Below are 18,468 nucleotides of genomic sequence, written 5' to 3' on the forward strand. Positions count from 1 at the left end.
CATCTCAATTCACAAGAAACCACTTGAAAGTGCCAAATATACAAAGAAACAATTTTAATGTAGAGAGATGTCTACTCATCCTAAAAAAAAACTAAGATCCAAGAAATTTCATGTATGTAGAGGCATAAAGGGCTAAAAATAAATTTTAATAAATTTTAAATGATTTTATTGTTTGAATTTGTTTACTAATGTTTTCCAATCTTAAACGGGTGCACTTGCATTAAAGGATGCAACACATTTTTTTAATTTAGCTTTATCATCTTGCATTTTTTATGATAGTAGTTCAAGTTTTTAAAGATTTTCCTTTATATATTAGGGGCGTAAAACTAAATTAGGAATCTTGTAACTCCTCTGCCTCCATATTGTATTGGATACTTAGCAAAGAGGATTATACTTTTACTATGGATAGTAAAGGTTTTCTAATGCTTCTATGAATCATACTTTTCCAAAAGGGTTGAACATCATAGTGTTGTAACTATTTCCACCATAAGGACTTTTGAATACCTAAAAACCCTACATAAGAAGTGCTAATGTAAGCAAGAGTCCCAAATAAAAAATTTATCAATTACTCCATGTATTAATGGTGTCTTGTTGTTCTAGACCTATTTGTAAAGAAAAATGGAAAACTAAAATAAGGCAGTTGAAAATTATTGCTTTGGGACTCCAATAGAAGGCTCTCTAAATCTTCCATTACCACTGATACAATGACATTATCATTCTCTATTTCATTGGGTTATTGAAATGTCCCTTTACTAATTTTATATGATATTTCAAGCCTCTAATCAGATCTTTAAAATCAAACAACCAATATTTCAAAGATCCACTAATTTCTCAATAAACCCCAAATCGGGTATGCCAGAAATAGTGCCAAAAGCTTCACATCTTTACCTATTATTAATAAATTTGAAAGTGGAAATTTTTACAAAAATGTGAGCAGCATAACAGCCTATAAAATGAAATTTTCAGATCTGTATAACATGCACACAATAGCTCCCAAACGGAGGAAATAAACAATGCTCATCGGGCTCCCAAAAATAGCACAAAATAGCTCGGAATCACCACAAAAACTTAGTAATCTATCACAAAAGTATAATAATATCCAAATACATATATTCAGCTCTATTTTAACATTTAAAATTCTGATATACAGCAGAAACCCAAACTGATATGAAATACTCAATCAGAAACACCAAACTCTTACAAAAAATACACCCGAAAACTCACAAATCTGCACTATTCAGCACAAAGGCAAACTCTGCATGAGCATGCACATGGAATGGCTTCAAACTCCCATCCTTAACCTTCCTTAAAATCTGCAAACTCTCATTCTTGGGTCTCCTTCTTCAGAAGTTTGGCAGCCTTTGAAGAACAACAAAGCAATGCGCAAAAATCAAGTTCTAAAATGAGCCCAAAATGCCTCCAAACCTCTTAAAAGAGGGCATAACCATAACTCACGTCCAAGAGGGGTTAATAAAACATATTTTAATAATAATTTTCATTTATTAGTCCATTAGCTTCCAAAGATTATCCCCTTTTTCAAAAACTTTACCTTTTTGGGCTTGCCTGCCTTAGCAAAGATTATTATTTTTAATTATTTGAAAAGGGGACATGACAAGTCCTCCCCTTCCAAATATTGCTTGTTCTCAAGCAATGGATGAAAAATAGACCAATCAATCCACCTGGATCCCAAATGTAGTCATGAACTATACTATTGTCAATTAATACAGGCTCCTGCAATATCCTCCGCAATATAACCAAGAGGAATCCATAATCAAACTGATAATTACTGCTCAACCAAACTCCAAAGTCACAACTTCCACCATCAGAAACCCACGAGACACAAACTCTTAGAACATCAAAACTCAAGTAAAGTGGACAAATCAAATTGCCAACATAGTAAATACCATCAACGCATCCCACTGGCCTATATGGAATGTACAATCCAACTCTACAACAATGGTGAATGCTCCTGAATGAAACTGTACCAAGTATGGAGAATCCACACCCTGTACAACTCTTGCAGTCAACACAACTCTACAGATCATCGGCCACTGTCTCATAACCATAACTCCCATGCACCCCTAATGGTGAAAAGCCATCACAAGATAAACAACAAGAAATGGAACCCAAACCAAACTTGCCTGCCATCAACTCCTCAACACAAGGATCAAATGCTAATTGATGTACATACCTTACAATACAATGTTGATAAAAAAAACTAACCTCAGTCAACAGCTCACCATGAACAAGTGATACAACCCACTGTGACTGATCACCAGCTAAGTCAGGAGATGTCATAGCCAAAGGAGTAGAATCAATAACAACACTCGCTGAAGCATCACTCCAAAACTCCTGCTCTAAGTCATGTATTATCAAGCTATCAACTGCAGAACCTATCACCATGTCATGCCCATCACAACTCTCATCCTAAGGTGTCAAACTATCCCATAACTGATGATAAGCAGTAGGAACCAAAGTACATCTTTGTATCATCATCTCACCAACATGGTCATCAAAGGTAAATTGATGAGCATACCTCACAATGTAATGTCGATAGAATGTGCCAATCTTAGTTAGTGGCTCAAACTGCAATCCAGATGTAACTAACTGCAATCAATCACTAATCAAGTTGGAACTGACTACTACCTCTAAAGACATTGCCAAGGGAGTAGTATTACTAGCAGGAACCATGCCAATTGTCGGCTCACCAACATCACACATGGTCTTTGATACAACATCTCTAGTCTTCGTGCCATTAGTACTAGAGGTCACCACCATGTCAGGCATACCACAACAATCTGCTGCAGCGCCCAACTCAACTGATCCTGACTCTAGTGGGGATGAACCTAATATGCCAATGTTAGTATCAAGGATGGATGCATCCCCATCTCCACTGTCTTTGAAAATCTTGACCATGGACATCCTCAGATCACCAGACACCACAGCTTGTGACTGTACAGAATCTGGTAAAGAATGTAGTTGCTCTAGCTCCATGGTCACCTTAGCCAAATGAAACTGTGACTCCTTGAAAGCCAACTGTGTACTCTCAAGAATCTCAGAAGTCACCTCGAGTTGCTGAGTAAGCTCACTCACCTCATCTTCCTTGGCCAATAATGCGTCATATGTTGTACTCCCCCACTCTGTAAGATAATCTCTGTCGGCTACCAACTGCATATAATTCTGTCTCAAAATCTGAATAGCCTCCCATAAAGAGTAGATCTCTGTCAAGGAAAGATAACTGCCTTCCTACTCATCACTAGTAGGAGAACCCCATCCATAAACTGCTAACAACTGACGAGCAGCATCGAAATACTAGGAAGTGATAGCAATGTCTCAGTCACTAACTCTCAACTGATTAGACACATGATGGCACTGGCTTGACTGTCTCCTACAAACCTCCTCTAATGCACTGTCTAAAGGAGTATCCTCAAAGTTACTAGTCTCTAGTGTATTACCATCCATATCCTGTGAATCAAATCTAAAGCTCATATCAACATACGAAGTATCAAAAAAATTAGCACTACTGTCCAACTCCTCTGTACCCAAGGAAACTAAGTCTTCAAAACTGCCCACTACATCCTCCTAGATGTCATCCATGCCAATATGATCCTAGGACTCATCTGTACACACTGCCAAATATGAGATATCATCAACACATTCCAGCAAGTATGGTCGACTGGATATATGAACAAAGCCCAACACTGGTGTATAAAAACTAATACCAACATCGGATAAGCTCCTGGCACAAGAAAAGACAACACCGTGCAATCTGCTAATCAAATCCATGATAGCACCCAAACAATCGCTGCTATCAAAAAGTGTTAAAAATTTCCAGTCAACTGAATCCCAAATGCCAATATAACAATCTCGAGTCCATATCTGTAAACTATAATCAGCTGGTAACTCAAGCAAAATCTTCACCTGAGTAATATGACCAATACCAACTAATTTCACATACCTGTCTGACATTATCCCTATATCCTGGATGTGAATGCAAGATGAACTCGCAACATTATCAATGTCCACATATGATCTAGCATTCGCAGAAAGCTGAGTATTAGGAGTGCAAGATGAAACTAAACTCAATTCCATGCCATGCTTATCCCCATGTCTCTCCCAGTCTTGTAATGCCAATGGAGTATTCACCAAAGAAGCTCGAGAGTCCTCAAGCTCATGAGAAAACCTATCAACTTCCTCCTCCTTCCTCCTCAAGGCATCTAAATAGTCTCCGACAAGGCTAAGAAGATGGTCACGATCTGATAGAAGATGTCAATAACTCAACTTCATCATTCCCATTCCTTACCTAATCGCTTGTAAGTCAACACAAGGAGACCTTTCCTGAACTCCCTTATGTCTACCCTGTAACTGAATCATCTGAATGTGATCCTCTATCATATGCCACATTCTGTCATGATGAGATAATGAAGTCACAATACTATCTTTGTTCACCTTTAACTGGACAAATCATGTGAAGTACTACCTGCCTCAACCTCATGTGATGAAGCATCTAACTGTGCCTGGTACTCTTTCTCAGCAAAGTCATGAATGCTCAATGTCTGCTCATCTCTACCAGGTATCTCACCATCATGCACAACAACATCCTCATAATCATCATCTAAACCCACTACCTCTTGTGGCAGAGTAGAATCTGAGACCTTTGCCTGGCTATAAGCTAGTTTCTCAAACTCCTCATGCAAGTTCTTGGTAATTGTGTCATCTGCCCTGTGAGAAAATCTGCCAAATAGAAATCTAGTCAACTTATCCACCTTAGCTGGGTCGGACAACATGTCATTCATCATACGGTGGTGCTCAACCAACTATTCAGACATGTCATGGCTTATTTTCATAATTTTATCTCGAATGTCTAAATAACCATCCTTTCTACTGTTTTGACTCTCGATATCAATTGTCCAAGATCGTGTCCTCTGAGACCCTGTACTATACTTGTCTATTCTGGATAAAGTAGAGTGTAAACCCAATAGGATATAACTTCTTCAAACACCAAGAACTAACATGCAAATGATTAGAAGTAGCATGCAACCATAGATTTTGACATGCAACTGATTAGAAGCAACATGCAACCACCAAATTCACCAAGAACTAACATGCAAATGATTAGAAGTAGCATGCAACCATAAATTTTGACATGCAACTGATTAGAAGCAACATGCAATCATAAATTATGACATGCAAGATCTAGGTAGTTATCAAAATTGACATGCAAGATCTGGGTAGTTGTCAAAACTGACATGCAAGATCTGGATAGTTGTCAAAACTGACATGCAAACTTCTACAAACCCTCAGGCTGGCAAGATCATGGCTCTGATACCACTGAAATGTCCCTTTACTGATTTTATATGATATTTCAAGCCTCTAATCAGATCTTTAAAATCAAACAACCAATATTTCAAAGATCCACCAATTTCTCAATAAACCCCAAATCGGGTATGCCAGAAATAGTGCCAAAAGCTTCACAGCTTCACCTATTATTAATAAATTTGAAAGTGGACCTTTTTACAGAAATTTGAGCAGCATAACAGCCTATAAAATGACATTTGCAGATCTGTATAACATGCACACAATAGCTCCCAAACGGAGGACAAAAACAATGCTCATCAGGCTCTCAAAAATAGCACAAAATAGCTTGGAATCACCACAAAAACTTAGTAATCTATCACAGAAGTATAATCATATTAAAATACATATATTAAGCTCTATTTTAACATTTAAAAGTCTGATATACAGCAGCAACCCAAACTGATATGAAATACTCAACTGGAAACACCAAACTCTTACAAAAAATACACCCGAAAACTCACAGATCTGCACTGTTAAGCACAAAGGAAAACTCTGCATGAACATGCACATGGAAAGGCTTCAAACTCCCATCCTTAGCCTTCTTGGAAACCTGCAAACTCTCGTTCTTGGGTCTCCTTCTTCACAGGTTTGGCAGCCTCTGAAGAACAACAAAGCAATGCGCAAAAATCAAGTTCTGGAATGAGCCCAAAATGCCTCCAAACCCCTTAAAAGAGGGCATAACCATAACTCACCTCTAAGAGGGGTTAATAAAATATATTTTAATAATAATTTTCGTTTATTAGTCCATTGGCTTCCAAAGATTATCTCCGTTTTCCAAAACTTCACCTTTTTGGGCTTGCCTGCCTTAGCAAAGATTATTATTTTTAATTATTTGAAAAGGGGACATGACAGTTATAATTTGTCGACCTTTCCATTCATTGAGGTAGGGTCTGTGAATATTATAACCAAAGTGGGTTCAATCTGAAACTGACTTCTTCCATCAAATTTTTTAGCTTCATGCCTAGTGGAGCATGTGGATAATCATGGTGGCATAACACTCAATTTTTTTAAACATGTTTTGTATGTGATTTACTTTAGATATTTTAATTCATTGACTGCCTTTTATTCCAAAAAATCTACAAGCTCATTGCCAACATTTATCCAAGTTTTAAAGGGCACAGTCAAGTACTTTGTTTTTGTTTTTGGTTTAAGTCTATAGTTATTATGGGGGCTTGTCACAACTCTTTCATTTTTAGCATTGACCATTGTTGTCTGCTCAATCACTTGTGGACCTTTGTCTTTGACAAAGGGAGATCTGGCTTGTCTAGATCTTTCTTTACTAGGCACTAGTAATGTTCTGCTCTTGGTGTCTAGTGTTTGTTTGCACTTTGGGTCAACACCCGTTAATTGCTACTTTTTTAAATAAAAATATTTATCCCACTTGCTTGGATATGGAAAATTTAAAATATATTTTAAATTCTTTACTAGCTTTTATTCCCAAAAAATTGTACACCATTTCCCACATTCTTCCTTCTTGTGCAGATATGGAACTTTAAAATATAGCATAGACACCTTTAAAAAGCACAAACAAGGTGTGCGAATTTTTTCAATAAAATGCCTCAATGAAATGTGGTCCTGATAGTGTTGAAGATGTTTGCATAGGTAAATGAATTTCACATTCGTTGCCACAACCATTTCTACTTGGGTGTAAATGGGAGTCATCAAACAAGGTATGTGTAAAATTAATGTAGTGAAAGGGCTTTAGAGACTTTCAAGCAATTGCAATTAAAAATAGGTCTTCTATTATATACTATTTAAATTCTACTTTATATTTGTTTTAAGAATTGCAATTGTTGAACTCTACTTTGTGTTCTTGTAAAGTGATCTTATTAATCTTCTCTTGGTTTGAAATTTTGGTCTAACATCTTGGTGCCTTGAGAAATCAAAGGGGAAGATGGCTAATGGTTGTCAATTTTTGTATGGAAATCGTAACTGTAATTTAACCCTTGATTAGGTAAGTACTAATGGTGATCAAGAGCAGTGGATATGGTAGAGGCTAAAAGTATGGCAATAGCAATCATGAAGATGTAGGATATTGTGTAGGAGGTTATGACAGCAAAAATAATGGGGACTATCATAACCATGAAAATGTGATATGAAAGGAAGCTTTAGGATGATTCTATGTATTTTCACTAATAAATTTGATTTTTCTTTTAAAAAATTTCTAACATCCAATAATAAGATAAATAATCTTTCTTTTCTATAAAAAAAAATATAAAAATATGAACTATAATTTAGATTTAAAATTATATGTTTGAAATTTTTTTCAATACTCTTAATTATTGTTGGCACTTGTTTCTGGATTAGATTGTGTTGAATTTTTTATCATCAACGTTTCAAATCAAACTATGTGATTCATCGTCCCGATAAGAGAACAAGAATTGCAAAACAAAGTAACCATCAAACAATTATTGATTAGATTAACTGCCCGTAACGATCAAACAATGCAATAATTATAATTACTTGGCGTAGACAAGAACTAATAATAATATTAATTTGGAGACAACGCAATAAACTTGTGTTTGACTTCAAAACTCGGCAAAAGAGACCAAATCATGCTTCTCACCTGCCCTCCACCCTAAAAAATATCCTCCGTGTCCAAGTTCGCTACTTCCTTTCTTCTTTGCTCGTATGAAATTTAATTTCATCTTCTCAGAATATTTCTGTACCAAGCCGGCTATCTGTCTTCCTTACTGTTCCAGTCATATTTAATTTAATGTCAACTCTAATCTAGGAAGTTCTCAAGACACGAAGCTGCCTTTGTAGTTAAGAATTCTTGTATATCTCAATTTGCATCTATGGGTGTCCCTTCTACCAGTGACGGGCAGCCCAAATATGGGTTACGAAATGCTTTTGATCGGCTCAGAATCCCCTCGCCTCCTGGAACGAATCACATGCCCTACGATGTATTTATAAGTCATTCTAGTCAAGATGTCGAACAGACGCTGGCGGATAATATCTGCAATTACCTAGATGGCTTGGGTTTGCAAGTGTTTTTGGACAACCATAGGCTCAACTTATGGGATTTGACGCCTAGAGAGTTAGAGGAAGCCATGGCTAGTGCTTCAATCCATATAGCCATTTTCTCTCACTGTTATGCGCAATCTCCTCGGTGTTTGGCAGAACTGACATTTATGATCAAAACCCATACCACAATTATCCCCATCTTCTATCATATTGAGCCTTTTGATTTAAGATGGGTTGTTGTAGGGAAAGGAATATATGCACAAGTCTTCTCCGGCCACGAAAAGGCAGATGCTTACAGCACAGAAAACCTTCAGCAGTGGACAGGGGCACTCCAAAAAGTTTCGTATTCTACTGATGGCATTATTATTAGAAATGTCGAGTAAGTACCTTACTCCTCCCCTTCCCCTCCAAGTTTAATAGTGACGCCTCTTTAGAGCGGTTTTGATTGTAAAATACTTGCCATTTTTCACTTGCTGTGTATCCTTTCAATTTTAGGCTTAGAGTATTAACTGTCAAGTACTCTAAATATGCGTAAAACAGACTTTTATTCCTTAACTGTCACATGTTTTCTAATATTAAGAATCCGCAAAAAAATCTCGTTAGAAAGCAATTGGGTGTGTTAGGTTTTCTAGTCATCGTTGTGTGGATTCAATAGGGCAAGTTTATGTCGGATCTTTCAGCAAATAAGGCGTGATGACCTTATTTGTGGCCTCTATAAATTGATTTGGAGTTTGAATGTTTGGTGGGCTCAAATTTGTTTTCAAAATAATTCATGACAAAAAATTCGAAAACCAAATTCCTAATTCTATTCTTCCAAATCTAAATTGTTATAACATGTAAATAACTTGGGAGAATCAACATTTACTGGACACCTGGGAAAAGGTTCTCTGAAAGCGTTATTTCTGACATGGTTAACAAATGTTGAATTTTCGCACGGAATTTGACCTGCTGGTATGCAGAACTTTACAAACAGATAAATACCGGTTTCTATTTTGCTAAAGCCATCGTCTTAGCTTGTTCTTTCCAGAGGCCCATGGCTTATTTGTTCCTCCTTGCTCTAATATCGATTTGACTAGTGAATTTTCAGGCGCAGAATTAATGTCTCTTGTTCTTTTAATTTCGATTGACTACCTTCTTGAAATTTTAACTAATTCACCAGGTTATGTCATTTTTGTAGAACTCAAAAGCAAAAATTGCAGCTCAACCAAAACATCGTGGCTATTTTGACATTGACCTTTCTAAGTATCTTACAAATAATGGATATCCAAATCGATCAGAACGAATAATCCTAGAGAATGCAGTATACAAATCCCTGCAACACTTTTTCTTGTTGTCAGACCTCTAATAACAAGATCAATTATTGTCTATTCGTTGTCCAACGCCCTTCAAGGCTCCTCAACGACTTTGTCGAAGCGTTAAACAATGGACATCATTGCTTGAATTCGGTGGTATGGGAAATTTGTGGCTTCTAGTAGGAGCTTGGAGTTCTTTCTTTTATTTCTATTCATTGGCAAGGCATTACCTTCCGTGCTAGGAAGCCTGGGAAAATTTTAGCTTTCAATAGCGAGAGAGATTATTACTGTTTCTGAGTCTCTTTAAATGTAATTGAAACCATGCAATTCTACGAATGGCTGTCGGTAAAATAATTTTTAAAAGAAAAGGAAGAAATAAGTGTCAGTAAAATAACTTTTAAACTGTAGCATAGCATGTGTTTCATCTCATTTTATTCCTACTCACTTCGAGTTCGGTTCACGTTTCCAGAGACGAGAAGAGGGTAATGAAGAATCTGGTGAAACGTGTAGTGAAAGAGACAAACAAGGTGCCGACAGAGGTTGCCAACCATTTGGTAGGTCTATATGAAGCCGTGAGTTACTTTGACGAGATTGCAGGGGAGTGTACTGGCAAAATACAGATTGTGGGAATTAGCGGAATGGGTGGCTCTGGCAAAACCACTCTTGCAAAGGAAATATATAAGAAGAGATCATCAATGTTCGAGATGCCACAGAGAAAGGACTACTGGTTGGAAAACAGAAAAAGCTCCTGGATGACCTCGATGTCAAAAGTGTATCCTTTGACGAAGTAGAAGCGGGCAAATGTATTCTTAACAGCCATTTGAGATTTGTTTCCGTGCTTGTCATTTTAGACGATGTGGATGATACAGACCAGTTGGATGCTCTTTTGCCAGCAAAGAAGAGTCTTGGTGAGGGGAGTTTGATTGTTGTCACCACGCGAAAGGTAGACGTTCTTAAAGAAAGAGGCATATCTATCATTTATCACATGAAGCTTCTCAAAGCCACTTATGCCAAACAACTCTTCTGTTGGCATGCATTTTTACAACCCTTTCCACTTTTGGGATTTGAGGATCTCGTTGAGAAGTTCTTAAGAGTTTGCAACGGTCTCCCTTTGTCACTAAAGGTCCTCGGAGGAAAGCTCTATGGCGAGTCTCGCAGGGAACATTGGCAATATACATTAAAACAGTTATCCAAAGTATCAGAAAGGGGCATCAGAGGACAGCTGGAAGTCTGTTTTGATGCGTTAGATAAAGAAGATAAGGAAACGTTCTTGGATATAGCTTGTTTCTTCATTGGAGAGGAGGTAAGTTTGGCCATCGAAGTAAGGGAAGGATCAGGTTGGAATGCTCAGATCGGTTTGGACAGACTTCTGAATAAGTGCCTAGTTGAGGTAGACGATTATGATATCATACAAATGCATGATCATTTGAGGGATCTAGGAAGGCGAATTGCACATCGACACTCACCCTATCGCCTCTGGTCTCCAGGACAATTCACTTCGATTCCCTCGATTCCTCCTCAGGTGAAGTTAAGGCTTTTACTTTTGTCATTCAAACAGGGTACTCTATTATTGTTCTAACTTTTTCTTTTGATTTTTTATTTAGAAACCCTTCCAAATTAGAGGGATGACAGACACCGTTTCCAATGTTTGTAACCTCTGGAAAGAGAAGATCTCGCTTGGATTAAAACTTTTGGTCTGTACCGGAGAATTTCTAAATCAAGATGTTGGCAAGTTATCAAGAGAACTGCTCTGGCTTCGCTGGAATAATTCCAGTCATACAAATCTTCCTGAATGGCTTTCATTGAAAAATTTGAGAGTATTAGAGCTTAATGGCGCTTTAAACTTGCAAGAACTTTGGACCGATACTAAGCATGTAAGTAACCTGTTTTACAGATATTTTCAAATCTTTATTCCAATTATGTTTTCTGAGTTAACCAAAATCGAATCTTGCAAGCAGGCACCTTTGTATTTAAGAGAGCTGATTATTGCTGGCACCTGGAGTGCTAGTTTTGAAAGGCTCCCAAGTTCAATATCAAATCTGAAACATCTGAGAAAAATAGCTCTGTTAGGTTGTGTTTGTAAAGAGTTCAGCATTAAAGAGCTGCCAGAAGAGTTTTGTCATCTCCAATCGCTGGAACACCTGGAGCTACGGCATTGCAAATTTCTGTCAACACTGCCGACTCATTTTGGGAAACTAAGAAAACTGCGGCATCTGGATTTGTACTCTTGCCAGATGCTAAGGAGGTTGCCAGGTTCTTTCAAGCAGCTGGTAAACCTGGAATATCTTGATTTATCAGGTTGTAAGAAGCTTCCATCTATGCCAGACATGCTTGAAAACATGAGAAAGCTGAAGAAGTTGTATTTCACAGGATGTTCTAAAGTTCAAGACTTGCCCTTGCAAATTGCAGAGCAGAAATATCTAAGGGAGCTCCACCTGAAAAAATCAATGCTAAAGGATGTACCAAATAACATTGGCCAACTAAGCAAATTGGAAACGCTGATGATTGGAAGTCCGCATTTGACAGGTTTTCCACACTCTTTTGGCTTTTTGTCAAGCTTGATAAATCTCAAAATTACAGGATGCATCAAACTGAAATCTCTCCCCGAGTCTATAGAGCATCTCAATCTTTTAAGATATTTATGCATTAACTCATCTGGAGTGAGGTCTTTACCACAAGGATTTAGGCAACTGACTAATCTCCAAGTTTTGAAGATTTTTGATTGTCCAATCTCCCTGTTGGATGTCGGGTCACCGTCATCTTCTTCATTGCGGAAACTCAAGGTGATACATCTGAAAGCAACTGATGTGATGAGACTATCTATTACTCAAAGTTGTTGCCCGAACCTTGAAACTCTGCAGCTTGAGCTAAATCGCCATTTAATCGAGATAGATATCTTCTCAAAGTCAGTAAGGACGGTAAAGGTGTATGAATGTCCAATGCTGCGCATCATAAATGGCCTTTCAGGTGTAGTAAAGCTTGAGATAACAGGATGTCCGGAATTGGGTGCAGATAATATCAGATCAGCTTCAATGGCGGCGGTTTCGACTCACTCAACAGAGAGGTTCAATTAAGCCGTTCAATTGCCTCTAAACTCTTTCAACTGTGAGCAATCAGACCGTTTTTCTTAGTGAAAAACCGGAGTTCTTATTTTTCTGAGGTGATTTCCTTAAAAAACAGAGATATTGACGTGCGTCAATGTTGTTTATCTGTGTTTTGTATCGTGGACTTTAGACAGGCTTCGTTTGTAGTATGCATCGCTGTAGTCTTTCGTTTGTGTATTATTGATCTTAAAAACTTTTGGTATAATTCCGTGTTGTTATATTTTATGTTAACTTAGATGCATGTATCTAGCCTTCTTTTGCTACGTTGTACTTGTCACCAGTTTATTTAACTCTCAATTGTGGTGTCGTTTTATAATTATTCGTGGTTTCGTATCTTTCATTCATTATTCAGTGGTTGGTTGGCAATCCTTTATATTTTATCTTTCATTATCATAAAGTTTTCATGATATTTCAAGCACATTTTTATGGACTGGTGGTCATTTTAAATTGCAGTATTGTTTTAGTGTTTTGGCAGCATTTCTGGTCTATAGTAAAATTATTCTTGTATATTATGGTCTTTTTTATCAACAGTGATCTTGTAGATATGGCTGCATTGCTTATACTATTTTTATGATCTTATTATATCTATTATCAAATTATATTGTTTGTTTATGGTAGTTGGTAGCATTAATACAATAACATGGTATTCATGGTTTCATCATGCATTGACACTTTGTTCATATAATATTTTTTTATATCATCTTAGAGTAGTTGATATATTTCTCAGTATTATATATTCATGGCCATCTATTGTGATTGATGCTTCAAGCTTGGAGGTATCTTTTTATTGAAAATACCTTAGGATGACTTGCTTGATTATACATGACATATTCATCTTCACTTGTTTCTCCCTCGTCTTCCTTAAAGCTTATATGTTCATTTATGGTATAAATTTACTATTTATCTTGAAACTTGTACATGTCCTAATAGATCTAATTATTTTAAAATATTTTTCTTCTAGCTTGGTAATTCATTTGGTCATTTAAATAGGTGATAAGCCCAATAGAGTTTCTATTGTAAAGTCAATGGTTAATTTCAATTCATTAGATTCATGGTGGTTACCATTTGTATGTCAAATTTTTATTTCATTTGCATTCTAATGTTTTATGTCCTAGTTGATTTCTCATTCTAATATTTTATGTCCTAGTTGATTTCTTTGTAGGTGGTTGTTTATATTGAATTCGTAGGTGAGATGAGATCAAAAAATAAATCTCCAAACAATTAATTATGTTTACCATATATTACTAAGTTTGAGAGGGAAAAAATTTATTTATTAAATTAAATATTTAATCAATCAATTATTGGTTGATAGCCATTTTTTTTTCAAAAGAAAATGATAAGTAAAAGTAAGGGTTTTCTTTTCTATGTTTTATTGTGTAATGTTTCTTTTTTAATTACTAGAGATGAAGATAAATATCAATCTTTTATCATCTGAATGTATCCATGAATGTTTCTATACTTTAAATAGTCATAATAAAATTTAATAATTGAAGTATTTACTTTAGTTTGTTTTGTATTTATTGAGACCATATACAAGGAAGTTGCAATTATATATTAGAGTTCTATGTCAAGGAGTATTTGTGCGTGAAGTAAAAATATTTTGTTCCATTGATTGCTAAGAAATCAACATGACAAATACATAAAAGGACAACAATACATTTCCATAATATATCATCCACCCTTAATACATTGTTCTTCAAATTCTACTTCGCCAAGGAAACCACCCTAAGGAATAAATTATTATATTTGGTTCAAATTATTTCTTGTAAGAAGCAAATTCCAATATAAGTAGAACACGTCATTCACATATCACAAAGATAAAATTTCAGTGAGGTAAATCTTTGTCACAATAGAAACTTAAATACCTTGATTACAATCTAAAGAATGATCAACTTCTATAATCCTTAACATTTCTCTATTTTAATAAATTATTATATCAATCTTGAAGCTTGATTATCATCAAGAATGTCCTTTATATATGATAGACATTATACCTTATAATATTAAACTCATCTTTTTCTTAAAATCTTTATTCTCACAGAATCCCAACACTAAGGTTAAAATCTGATCCTAAGCTTTGATTTCTACATCTCTAAATTAATTGAAGTCAACATCATCACCATACTGAATTCTGAATAAATCCTCATGTTATCTCAATAATTCAGACCAGCTTAATCTCATATCGTTTCTCCCAAATTAATGTGGACTCTAATTAGTGCACTGATAAATTGTTGATATAATATGCTTCAGCAGACATCTACGTTAATTTTAGGCAGACTTTCTTCCCCAGACAAAGAAATATACAATTCCTTGTTGAAATCCAAAGAAGACATTAATAATAACGACATTTAAGTTAAGAAGAATAAACCGACGGCTAGAACACATAATCCTTGCTCTTCCAAAAGAAAACTGCCAGACCTACAAACTGTAGTTACTTCGAGTGGCAAATAATTGCTATTTCATGATGACATTTGCTGCTATCTGTTTGTAAGCAGTCAGTCTAGTTTGCCGAATTCGGAATGATTGAGAGAGCAGCAATACCCTTTATATTCTTGTGTTTTTCACATTCTGACAATTCTATATTCTTAACTGTTCCTGGCGGCATTTCAATTTCCTCCAAATGCTCATTATTGCTAAGACGGAATGTTTCAAGTCTTGGACAACAGTTTTCAGAAATTGAAATTCTGCTCATGTGTGTCTCGTTTAAATCTAGCACTGTGAGCTTCTCCAATGCAAAGGAAGTTACTGACCCAAAATACACTTCTTCAAGTGGGCAATCAGAAATCTTCAAGGTTCGAAGGTTAGCCAGCTGTGTAAATCCTTCAGGTAAAGCCCTCACTTCTGTGGACTCTATACAAAGATCTTCTAGAAGTCGTAGATGCCAAAGTGTGTTGGGTAAAGATTCCAAAGCCATACAGTCAATAATTGAAAGGCTTTTCAAGCTGGATAAATTTCCAAGAGAATCTGGCAAGCTATTCAATAACGGACTCCCTAATGTCAACACTTCCAATTTACTCAGGCGCACGATGTTACTCGGTAACTCCTCCAAACTAGTATCTTTAAGTTGGAGCTCTCTCAAACATGCCTGATCTGTAATTTGATGAGGTAATTTCTTAATGGCTAGGCATCCTGAAAGGTTCACATTCTCTAGCTGTGTGATGTTCTTAAGAATGTTTTCCTCTAAGACGAGCCTTTTGCAACCAGACAAGTCTAGATACTTGAGGCGTCTCAATTGCTGAAAAGAAACTGGTAGCATCCTCAACTCCGTGCAAGAGTACAAATCCAGATGCTCTAGGTTTCTCAAATCCCCAAATCGGGCGGGGAGTGACGACAGCAATTTACATTGTCGTAGCTCCAGGTGCTCAAGGGATTGGAGATTACAGAACTCATCGGGCAGTCTTGAAAAGCAAAATTCTCTCCCATGGTAAGAAATCAAGGCTATCTTTGTCAAACGCTCCAGACTAGAAATTATGCTTGGAAAAGTGTGGAAAATGTTGCCTTCACAAGGTTTTCCAGATCACTCCACCCCGCTTCATCCCACACTGCCATGGCCAGACTTTTCTTTTCCCCAACGAAGAAACAAGCTACATCCAAAAATATATTTTTCTCCTCGTCATCTAGTGCATCATAACTAAGCCTCAGACTCTTTTTTATCTTTATGGGCAATGATCTAGAGACCTTCTCTAACACGGATTTCCACTGCTTCTCAGGCTTCCCGTAAAGCATTCCTGCCGTGACCTGAATGGTCAAGGGCAATCCATCACAAAGACCTACGAACTGTTGAACGAGATCTTCCTAGGCAGCCGGTGGAGAGGATCGTACGAAAGCATGCCAGCAAAAAAGCTCCTTCGCTTGACACGGATTCAGTGCTCTCATCGTGTATGTAGGGTACGAGCTAAGGACACTCGAATCCCTTGTAGTGATGACGATAAAACTACCGGATCCAAGTGGTCTACCCATTTCTGGCAACAGAGCGTTCAACTGATTGAAATCGTCAACGTCATCCAGAACAATGAGCACACGAAGAGATCTTAAACACGCTGCCAAAATTGACTTGCCTTCGCTTGCATCCTTGAATGGTATGCTCATATGTACAACGTCCTCCAACAGTTGTTTTTGCAGTTCATGCAATGGATTCTCTCTTACTCTGAATACAAAGCTGCAGTTGTCAAAGGCAGAGTATTTTCTGTTATATATCTCTTTTGCCAGTGTGGTTTTACCACAGCCGCCCATGCCGACAATTCCCGCAATCGCTACACTTCGATTATCTCCAAGACATCTGACTGATTGAAAGTCTTGTACGGCATCATCCAGTCCAACTGAATATGGAGCTCCATCCAATGGTACCTTCACATTCTTTATCTCCTGCACTACGCGATTCACAATTCTTTTCAAAAGAATCCCTTCGTCGCTGCCAATTGGGGACAAATATCAGTAGACGGCAACTGTTACAATAATAAAAAATAATGTTTAGACTTTAGATTACCTGTTATTCGTGTATTCATAGCCGGTAAAAGAGGAAACCGTGCGGAGAGCCTATTTCCACTTTTGAAGCGTTTCTAACTTGTATCTACCGTTGGCTTCATAATTGGAAAAGGCGTCAGCATAGGATCCCCTGGTCGCTAACCATCTGAGATCAGCAGGCTCGACATGATAGAAAATAGGAATAATCGTGCTCCCAGTTTCTTGCATAAGCGACAGCTCTTCTAAACAATAGGGCGATCGCGCATAATTTATGGAAAATATGGCGATGTGAATTACAGCGCTACGAATTACATCTTCTATTGCTTTTGGAAAGAAGTCGCCCAAATCGAGCTCTTCTCGGTCCAGAAAGACTCTGACTCCAAGGCGATCAAGGAAATGGTAGATGGAGCTTGCCAATTTCAATTTCACATCAGGTCCACGGTGATTAATGAAAACGTCGTAGTCACCCTTCTTCAGTGTTGTTGTTGATGAAGCAACTCCTGTGCCAATTTCATGGAAAATATTCTCTTGCCTTCCCATTGAAGAGGAAGCAGTTGCCATGGAGTCAAATGAAAAAGCAAAGAAATGGAGCTTGAATGATACTGATCAAGGAGGCGAAACGGTTGAGAGTAACAACAGGTATTATAGAAATAATAACTGAGCGGAGACCAGCTTAAACGAGTGGAGTGGTCGGTCCTGGTAACAATCAGAAGGCCTTTCATTCTAAGTATTATCGATTTTAAAAATATAAATTTCTGCGTCCTTATATTTAATGTAATATTTTTTAGAGATTTCTTTATTGAGGCGCTTATTTTTCATTTTTTCAGGATGTCAGTAGTTGTCACTACATAAAATGACAGACTTCAAATTACAATAATAATAATAATTCTATTGTATTAGGATTATGACTAAGGTTACAATTTTGATTAGGGATGATGTAACATTATGATTTAAGTTTAAGATTATCATCAGGATGATGATTTATATTATTATTAGTGTCAAAGGTTTAGAATTAGGATTAGGATTATAGGTTAGGATTTGGACTTTAGATTATGATTAGAGTTTGATTTAGGATTAGAGTTTATATCACAATTACAATTATGGTAAGACTTAGGATTAGGCTTGGAATTATGATTGGGTTATGATTTTGGCTAGGTAATAGTTTACATCATGATGATTATTATGGTTAAGGTTACAGTTTATATTAGAATTAGGAGTTTGGGTAATGATTAGAAGTAGGATTTAGTAAACATATTATTGTTAGGGTTATTTTACAATCTGCC

At 36.8% G+C, this 18,468-nt stretch overlaps 2 pseudogenes across 2 annotated transcripts in view; one reads left to right on the plus strand and one right to left on the minus strand.

Annotated features, from left to right (window-relative positions):
• Positions 1–7,961: 7,961 nt before the first annotated feature.
• On the plus strand, positions 7,962–13,040 carry LOC149545652 (disease resistance protein Roq1-like; annotated as a pseudogene). The gene is made up of 4 exons (XR_016353609.1): positions 7,962–8,704; positions 10,087–11,139; positions 11,222–11,491; positions 11,576–13,040. The product of XR_016353609.1 is annotated as a disease resistance protein Roq1-like (transcript).
• Positions 13,041–15,124: 2,084 nt separating this feature from the next.
• The window catches only part of LOC149545653 (disease resistance protein RPV1-like), a 45,202-nt pseudogene continuing 41,858 nt past the window's right edge, over positions 15,125–18,468 (minus strand). The window contains exons 2-3 of the transcript XR_016354238.1: positions 17,208–17,787; positions 15,125–17,132 (exon numbers count right to left, since the gene is read on the minus strand). The product of XR_016354238.1 is annotated as a disease resistance protein RPV1-like (transcript). The remainder of the gene's footprint in view (positions 17,133–17,207; positions 17,788–18,468) is intronic.

Source organism: Cupressus sempervirens, chromosome 7, assembly GCF_028749045.1.
Source record: "Cupressus sempervirens isolate cs-2001-9-10 chromosome 7, ASM2874904v1, whole genome shotgun sequence".
Classification (NCBI taxonomy): Eukaryota; Viridiplantae; Streptophyta; class Pinopsida; order Cupressales; family Cupressaceae; genus Cupressus; species Cupressus sempervirens.